Genomic DNA, 7,660 nt, shown 5'->3' with positions numbered 1-7,660 from the left:
TTTTTTTTTTGCTCTAGGTGCTGTTCGGAGAATGTTATGATGTACGCAGATTCGCTCCTCGGAAAAAACACATGTTCCGTTTACCACTTGCCAAGACGCCATTTTGTTTATAATAAAAATTTTTTTTATACCTCAAAACATGTATAATAAAGCCTCAAATTTCATTTTCCATGATCCATTGAATAGTTTCCAAGAAAAAAATTCCCAAAAAAAACGTTCATTTTTCAGTGCGCCTGGGTAGTATAACCCCTTAAATAATTTTTAATGTGAATTATATACATGTATATGCTATAACTTGTATGTATATATCATATTTTGTAGTCCTTCAAACTACGCGCCGAATTTGGTTTTCTGGACTTATAAACGCAATTAAACTACTGGAATAATACGAATTAAATTAATTGACAATTTTGATGCACGGCATCATATTAGCAAAATGTTAATATGCTGAAAACTGTAAATAAATTTGTTAAGAGTTTTATAATCTGTTTACATTTATTGTGTGATTATTGTAGCCCATCAGAATTTGTATACTCAACACGCCAAAAAAAAGATGAGCGAGGCAAAGAGGCTAGATAGACTCGCTTTTATATTTTACATTTTGTATGTAAAATTCCATGTACAATTCCAAAAATACATTGCATGTGAAATTAATGTAATCTGTAATTTTCCATGTAGGCTATGATTATGCTGAATAGGCAGATATCACATGAGAGATTATGCTGGGTCGAAAAAACACCTAGCATCATGTAATTTCACATAATATATTTTTTTCAATGTAAATATAAGGTCTGACTATGAATACGGACAATAAACCTCGCTTAAAGTCAAAGTAACATTGGTGCAATCGGGTCTACTCGTACACGTGCGCCGTTACGAAGGAACGGCCGTGAACGTCGCCCTCGGCGAAGCAACAGTAAAAATCGCGTGTCTATTATAGTGATGCAATCTTTAGTGGCGAAAAAAAACGTATTTTTAAATATTATTGGCAGACTAGCGATTCTTTTTTTCCCTTCTTCCTCTCGACAATTTTCAATAACCTTTCTTGCGTAACAAAAACGGATAGAAAAAAAGATAGAAAAGAAAACAAATTTTATGTGTTTCATTTTAGGCTTTTATACGTCGGCAAGATAAATGGGAGAGTTTAACGGGAGACATTTAAGTGGCAATTTACTCATCAATTCTAGTAATTAACTAGTCGATGCATTAATCTATCCATTAGTTTACCTATTTTTTATTTTTAAACTTAAACGATTTTGATTTCCTGCACTTTTCTAGTTTGTTTCTTGCTATCGGACTTGTTTAGTAACATTTTCCTTTTTTTCTCAGACATCTAATTACGTATTGCGTTTTAAGAAAAAATAGCGCAGCTATGAGAAATTAAAATTATATCAGTTTCTACCAATATAATTTAATTTAATCTCGGTACAACTATAAGTTTTTCAAAATTTTCAACTAAAATAATTCTGTATCTTTTTCTAATTCGAAGAATTTCTAAAAAGATAAAGAATAAGTTGAACTGAGATTACAGTTAACATTACCGGAGCCGGGTCTGAATTGCCCTTGTTGCATTTGATGAATAATGCGGGGTCTACAATAAAAATTGTAGCGGTCGTAAGGTCTTAAGTCATAGAAAAATGACCAATCTTAGTCGATTATTCTTCTTATATTGGACTGTGATTGATTAATTTTCTACGACTTAAGACTCTATGACTGCTACGACTTCTATTGTAGATCCCGCATTATGCGTAACAAAACAATCATAATAGTAACTATTATGTGAATATTCACTCGTATGTGAATGCATAAATAAATGTATTACAAGTGTGCGAATAATACATATTTAAATGCAATAAAATAGTTTTATCATGATAAGCAAATTTAAATACTCGATAATACGTTTGCAAAATTCAAAATAAAAAAACGCAATTGAAAGCCGAAAGTATCACATTAGATAATAAATTCCAAACTTCAAAATTAGGTGATCGTCTAATCTAATGTTTATTTCTACTAATATATAATTTAAAGTTAATCTTATTTTAACTTTTTATCTTTTTCTAGTTCTAAGAATAAGATCGAGTTTTAAAGTTTTAAATCTACATTAGGTCTGTTCGCATTGCTTGCACTTTTTGCATTCAGCAACTTGGCTTTCTGTCTCTTCAACGCCCAAATATATATAAAGTATCTGAGCCGAATAAGACCCAGGCACTAAATAAGGCCCACTTTTAAATTTATTACTTTAAAACTCGATTTATGTCTGCACTATATGCTTAAAAGATATGTCATAGGAAGTAGATAAAAAAGAAATAAAGAATTGGAATCGATAGCAACACGTTTGTTTAACACAGCAAAAACTTGTGTGTATGAGCTATTTTTATAACAATCCGCTGCAAAATTTACCAGTATACAATGTTTCATAATTTATTATAATTCATTATATTATTCAACTTCCTAACTATGGAAAACAACTATGGGAAACAAACAAAAATAAGTATTTTTTTTTAAACATGTACTTATTAAACAAGGCTCATTTATGTGATTTTTACTATAGCTATTATTATTTGTTTGTTATGTGAAGTTTACGCCAGAGAACGATTTTCAATGCTACTATCTTTTAAGAAGCCAAAATTGCATTCAAATTGCTAAAAATTTTCAAAGATTGAAGAGTTAATTACAAACAAAATTAAAGATAATTGTAATATTTGAGAGTAGAGTAAATCCTAAGGAATTTCCTTTCTATGACTAATAATTATTTTAAAACTGATTTAGAAAGAAAATATTTACTTTCTTTGTTATTTTTAATTTATTTTTGATTTGAGCTTTATTATATTCATATGCATGTAATAAGGCCCAATGTCAAAGTTTAATAAAATTTTTTTTTCGTTCATTTACATATATTCTATATAAATAATATATTTTATTTTTGGGAGTGAATGAAATGAAGATTTGATTTTCACTTAATTTATTTTAATATCCCCATAAATAGAATTAAAAAAAAATAAAATAAATTATGTAGGTGAGCCTTATTCGGTTCAGGTATTTATTTACTTCAATGTAAGTGCAAAATTTTTGAGGATTTCAAACAACGCAAACAGGTCTGTTGGTGGAAATGGACATAATCCAGATTGTCTGCGTCGTCCGAATTCCAAACGTTCTTTTTTTTCGTTCATCTTAATATTACGAATATCGCGCGTTCGCCAAATTTTTGGAAAAAAATTCCAACAAAACAGTCCCACACAGTAAAAATTGATTCTAGATCTTACAGATGTATGTCGAGGGATTTTCAAACATCCAGAGTACGTACCTGAAGAAACTTAGGAGATATTTAGGATATATTGAGGATATTTATATATATATGTTCGCTTATTCTACATCCATAGGACATCATCGTTTAGATATCATTAAGATCATTAGTTTCTGGATGACCAAATTTCATCCTGTCTTTATCCAGTGGACTAGAAATGTCTTTTAGGATGTTAAACCCTTGTAAAAAAATATTACTGAGCATTACTGTGCAGTATTTTTTTTACAAGGATATATCCGCGTTTCAGTACGATACAAAATGCAGAAAATGAGTATGTGTCACAGAAACTAACTATGAATAACTCTATTTTAAAAAAAGCACTTTCAGAGGCTCCATGAGCACACTCTGATCAAGTTAAGAATAAGCGAACTCCATTTGCATATGCCTCTTTATAGGGATCAGCGTCATTTTCTCTTTACAGGAAACGAGTTCATCTCGCGGCGAAGCCAAGCGGCGTAGTACACAGTACCGCCGCGAAATGAATTCGTTTTCAGGAGAAAATGACGCGGATTCCTATAAAAAAGCGTATGCAATTTGTCACTTACTCTTAACTTGATCAGAGTGTGCTTATGGAGCCTCCGAATTCTGAAAGTGCTTTTTTTAAATAGAGTTATTCATAGTTAATTTAATTAGTAAAATGGAAAATTTTCATTAAAACAGTACTTAACGATAGAACCGATTTTGTAAAATAGACCGAATTTGTAAAACTTAACGATAAAACCGATTTTGTAAAATAGACCGAAAACTCCGTTTGCTTTGTCAATAAATAACCATATATTTATTTAAAAATAAATTATGCACAACAAAAAATAAAATAAGCTATAGCTACAACTGTCAAATTAATAATATATAAAAATGAATATGATTAAATTCTTCCCGAAACAAAGTCCAATCAGCAGACAATGTTTTTTAAATGTTTTTTAAACGTTTATTTCTCATTAATTTCTCATACATTTTTCATGATTCGTTTTCAATATTCATTAATTTCACGTTTATCTAACATTAATTATTTATTTGAAATAATGATTTGAAAAAACATTTTTTAAATGTTTATTTAACGTTTCTTAAATGTTTGTTAAATATTAATTTTTCGTTTGAAATAATGTTTCGAAGTAACATTTTTTAAACGTTTATCTAACGTTTATTAAACATTTACTTGACGTTCATTAAATGTTATTTATTTATTCAAAATATGATTTAAAAAATATTTATTCAACATTTATCAGACGTTTATCATATATAAATATTAAAAAAATTTTATTTTCTAAAACTAAAAATTAATAAAAAACGGGTCGAAATAAAAAAATAATTACGGAAGAGAAGTTAACATAAAATTTAGTTGCGTTAAGTGTACCATATATGGACAATAAGAATTTGTGCATCAATAGTCATAAGTGGCATAACGGATAAGGTACGAGACTCATAACCCTGAGGTCCCAGGTTAAAAACTCGGTGTAAGTGAAAAAGATTTTAATATAATTAAAAATTACAATTGATTAATAAAATTAATTGTCTAAGGATTTAAGTAAGTACTGTTGATAAAAAATAATAAATTAAAAAAAAGTTCTACATTATATTTTTTCTAATTTTGTTCAAATAATTTTAACATTAAAAGAAACGTTTCTTTAAATGTTTAAATAAACGTTTATTTAATGAAAAAAGAGGGACTATCCCATTATTTTTAACGTTTTTAAAAATGTTTTTCAAATATTTTTAAAAACATTTTTAACATGTTTTTGCTACTTGGCAGGATAGTTTTCAGTCTGTATGGGATATTTATGTATACATTTACAAAAATTAACAATTAAATTACAAAGATATGTCTCTATAATATATGTAAAATACGTAAATGTATATAACATATATGTATCGAAAGTTTAAAAATACAATTTATCAATAGTGATCAAAATTTTTTCGGATCAAAATAGGATATCCTAGGGACGTTTTATATTAGTACAATGATAATTACAAATGTCCTGAGTTAATCATATGAACGATTTAATGTTTTGTATCAGAATGGGAGCAATCTGATCAAATTAGGATATCCTAAGGAAATATATTGCTATGTGGGGTTCTTCTAGTGATGTCCTAAGTTCTTGGAGAATTGTGTTGTATGGGATACAACACGTCGCTATTCAAGATGTTCTTTTTTATGTTAGTACATCTTTATTTTATAAAAAATAATTAATAATTATGTGGCAATATGATTAAATTAAAAAATAATTATGTGACAATCGAGACATCTGTCATAAAAAAAAAGAATAATTCCTGATATAATTAATGGTATACACACACATAAATTTTTTAGCTGTTAAAAAATACCGGCAATTTTTTACGGCTGAAAAATGTACTATTATTTTAGAAATCATTTTACATTTCTACATGACATATCGATATTTCAGTTCGTCGCATATTTTACGTACGTAATAAATAAATGATTATAATTTATTGCAAATCATTCCTCGCTTCTGACGTCATACAACTAGACGTTTCAAAATAGCAGAACTTAATTTAACCGCAAAATTACTTTAAGTAAGATAACTAGTTATGGTCCCTGACCTGTTCTTTTCTTATTTTTTTATGAGCACTGAGAAAAGTGTTCTAACAAAAAGTTGTACTAACAAAAAGTTATACTAACAAAAAGTTATACTAACAAAAAGTTGTAAAATGAATTGTTATCATATGAATTAAAATCTGGTTATTATTAAGTTTTTCATTATCTCAATACTAGAATATTTGATAAATTTAACTGTTTGATTTGAACTTTTCAGGTTAATTCTATCAAAATTTCAATTAATACACAATAAGACTTTATTACGAAACAATAAAATATTAATAATTCCATCTATGTATTAGTCTAAATTAGTCAAATGGATGTTAATAACTTTATGAAGGATTTATTGAAATCCAACTGCCTCGATCAACAGTTTTGCTTCTGTTTTTTTATTAAAATCATGACCTTCTGGGAGAATGATTTGTTTCGCATAAAAGTACTCATTGTATTCATATCTTCATGGATGTTAATACCAAAAGACAATGGCGAAAAAATCCTTCTCTCTGAGTTTGCGAATTTATAATTCAGTTTTCATGTCTCTCGAATTCGCGGCGAGAAATGTACGGGGTCGGACATAAAGAATACGGTATAAAAACGAAGCTAATTACGAAGGCAAAGAATTTCGCCAGTCAAGAGGCACGCGCACGTGTGCGTATATATGTACGAGTGAATTACACACTTGTACAAAGAGATATTTAATATCCAAGCGTTCTCCATTTTCCACACCGTTTCTCGGCGGTTTCCTATCGGTGACTGACGTTGAGAAATAGTAAAAGCAGGCCGGAAGAAGGAATTCCTATAATTCAGGCCTTCTCTGATGACGCGGGATTAGCTCGGAGATTTCGGCTTCCCTTTCCCCTCTCCCCAACTTTCGCTGTTAATGAAAATATTCCAGATACAATCCATTTTATCTTGCTTGAGAGAAAATACATTTTATCATTCAATGAAAATGCGATAAGTACGCGGTATTCGAGTTGTTTTGTATTAACGCTTATCTTAGCTTATTTTACAAAGAACTTCATAATAGAAAAATAAAAGTATAAAAATAAAATTCTTGAAAAGTTCGCTTTTGTATTTTCTTAAATCTATCTTGATTTATTTGATAATGTGATAATCAATCTTACTTTGGACTTACATTTTTCATTTGATGACACAAGTTGATACAGTATCTTTCTGTCTTACTCATGGAATGTTAAGAAAGATAGAACGTTTGTGTCGATTTGTGTTATGGAAAGCATCTTTTAATATCCATTAATGACTTCATTGGAATAATTTTGAAAACTGTTATAGATATATTAATATTATTATTAATACATACTATTTTTTTAATATAAAATTATCATAGCAAAATGGAACAAAATTATTGAGTCTGTTTCTTTGTATTTTCTTAAATTTTGTTCATCGATAAATGACTAAGTAATCAATTTTACTTTAACATCCACTAATTACATATCATTGTTATTATCATTTAGGAAAATTAAATTACTTTCGTGGAAGGGAAGCCGAAATCTCCGAGTTGATCCTGCGTCATCAGAGAAGGCCTGAATTCTAGAAATTCCTTCTTTCGGTTTGCTATTTCTCAACGTCAGTCACCGATAGGAAACCGCCGAGAAACGGTGTGTATAGTAATTTAAAGAATATTAAATAATAAAAGTTAGGCTCAATATTTAACAATGTCTTTTCCCTATAAGCGCATATTATTTAATATTAAATAATATTTTAGGCAGATTCTCAGAATATTAAATATAACATTTTAATATTTTACTAAAATTATATAATATTAAATAATATTCCTGAAATAT

This window comes from Mycetomoellerius zeteki, unplaced genomic scaffold (genome assembly GCF_001594055.1).
Source record: "Mycetomoellerius zeteki isolate Tzet28-1 unplaced genomic scaffold, Tzet1.0 scaffold48, whole genome shotgun sequence".
Lineage (NCBI taxonomy): Eukaryota > Metazoa > Arthropoda > Insecta > Hymenoptera > Formicidae > Mycetomoellerius > Mycetomoellerius zeteki.
The sequence above is the reverse complement of the archived record's forward strand: the minus strand, read 5'-3'. Positions refer to the sequence as shown.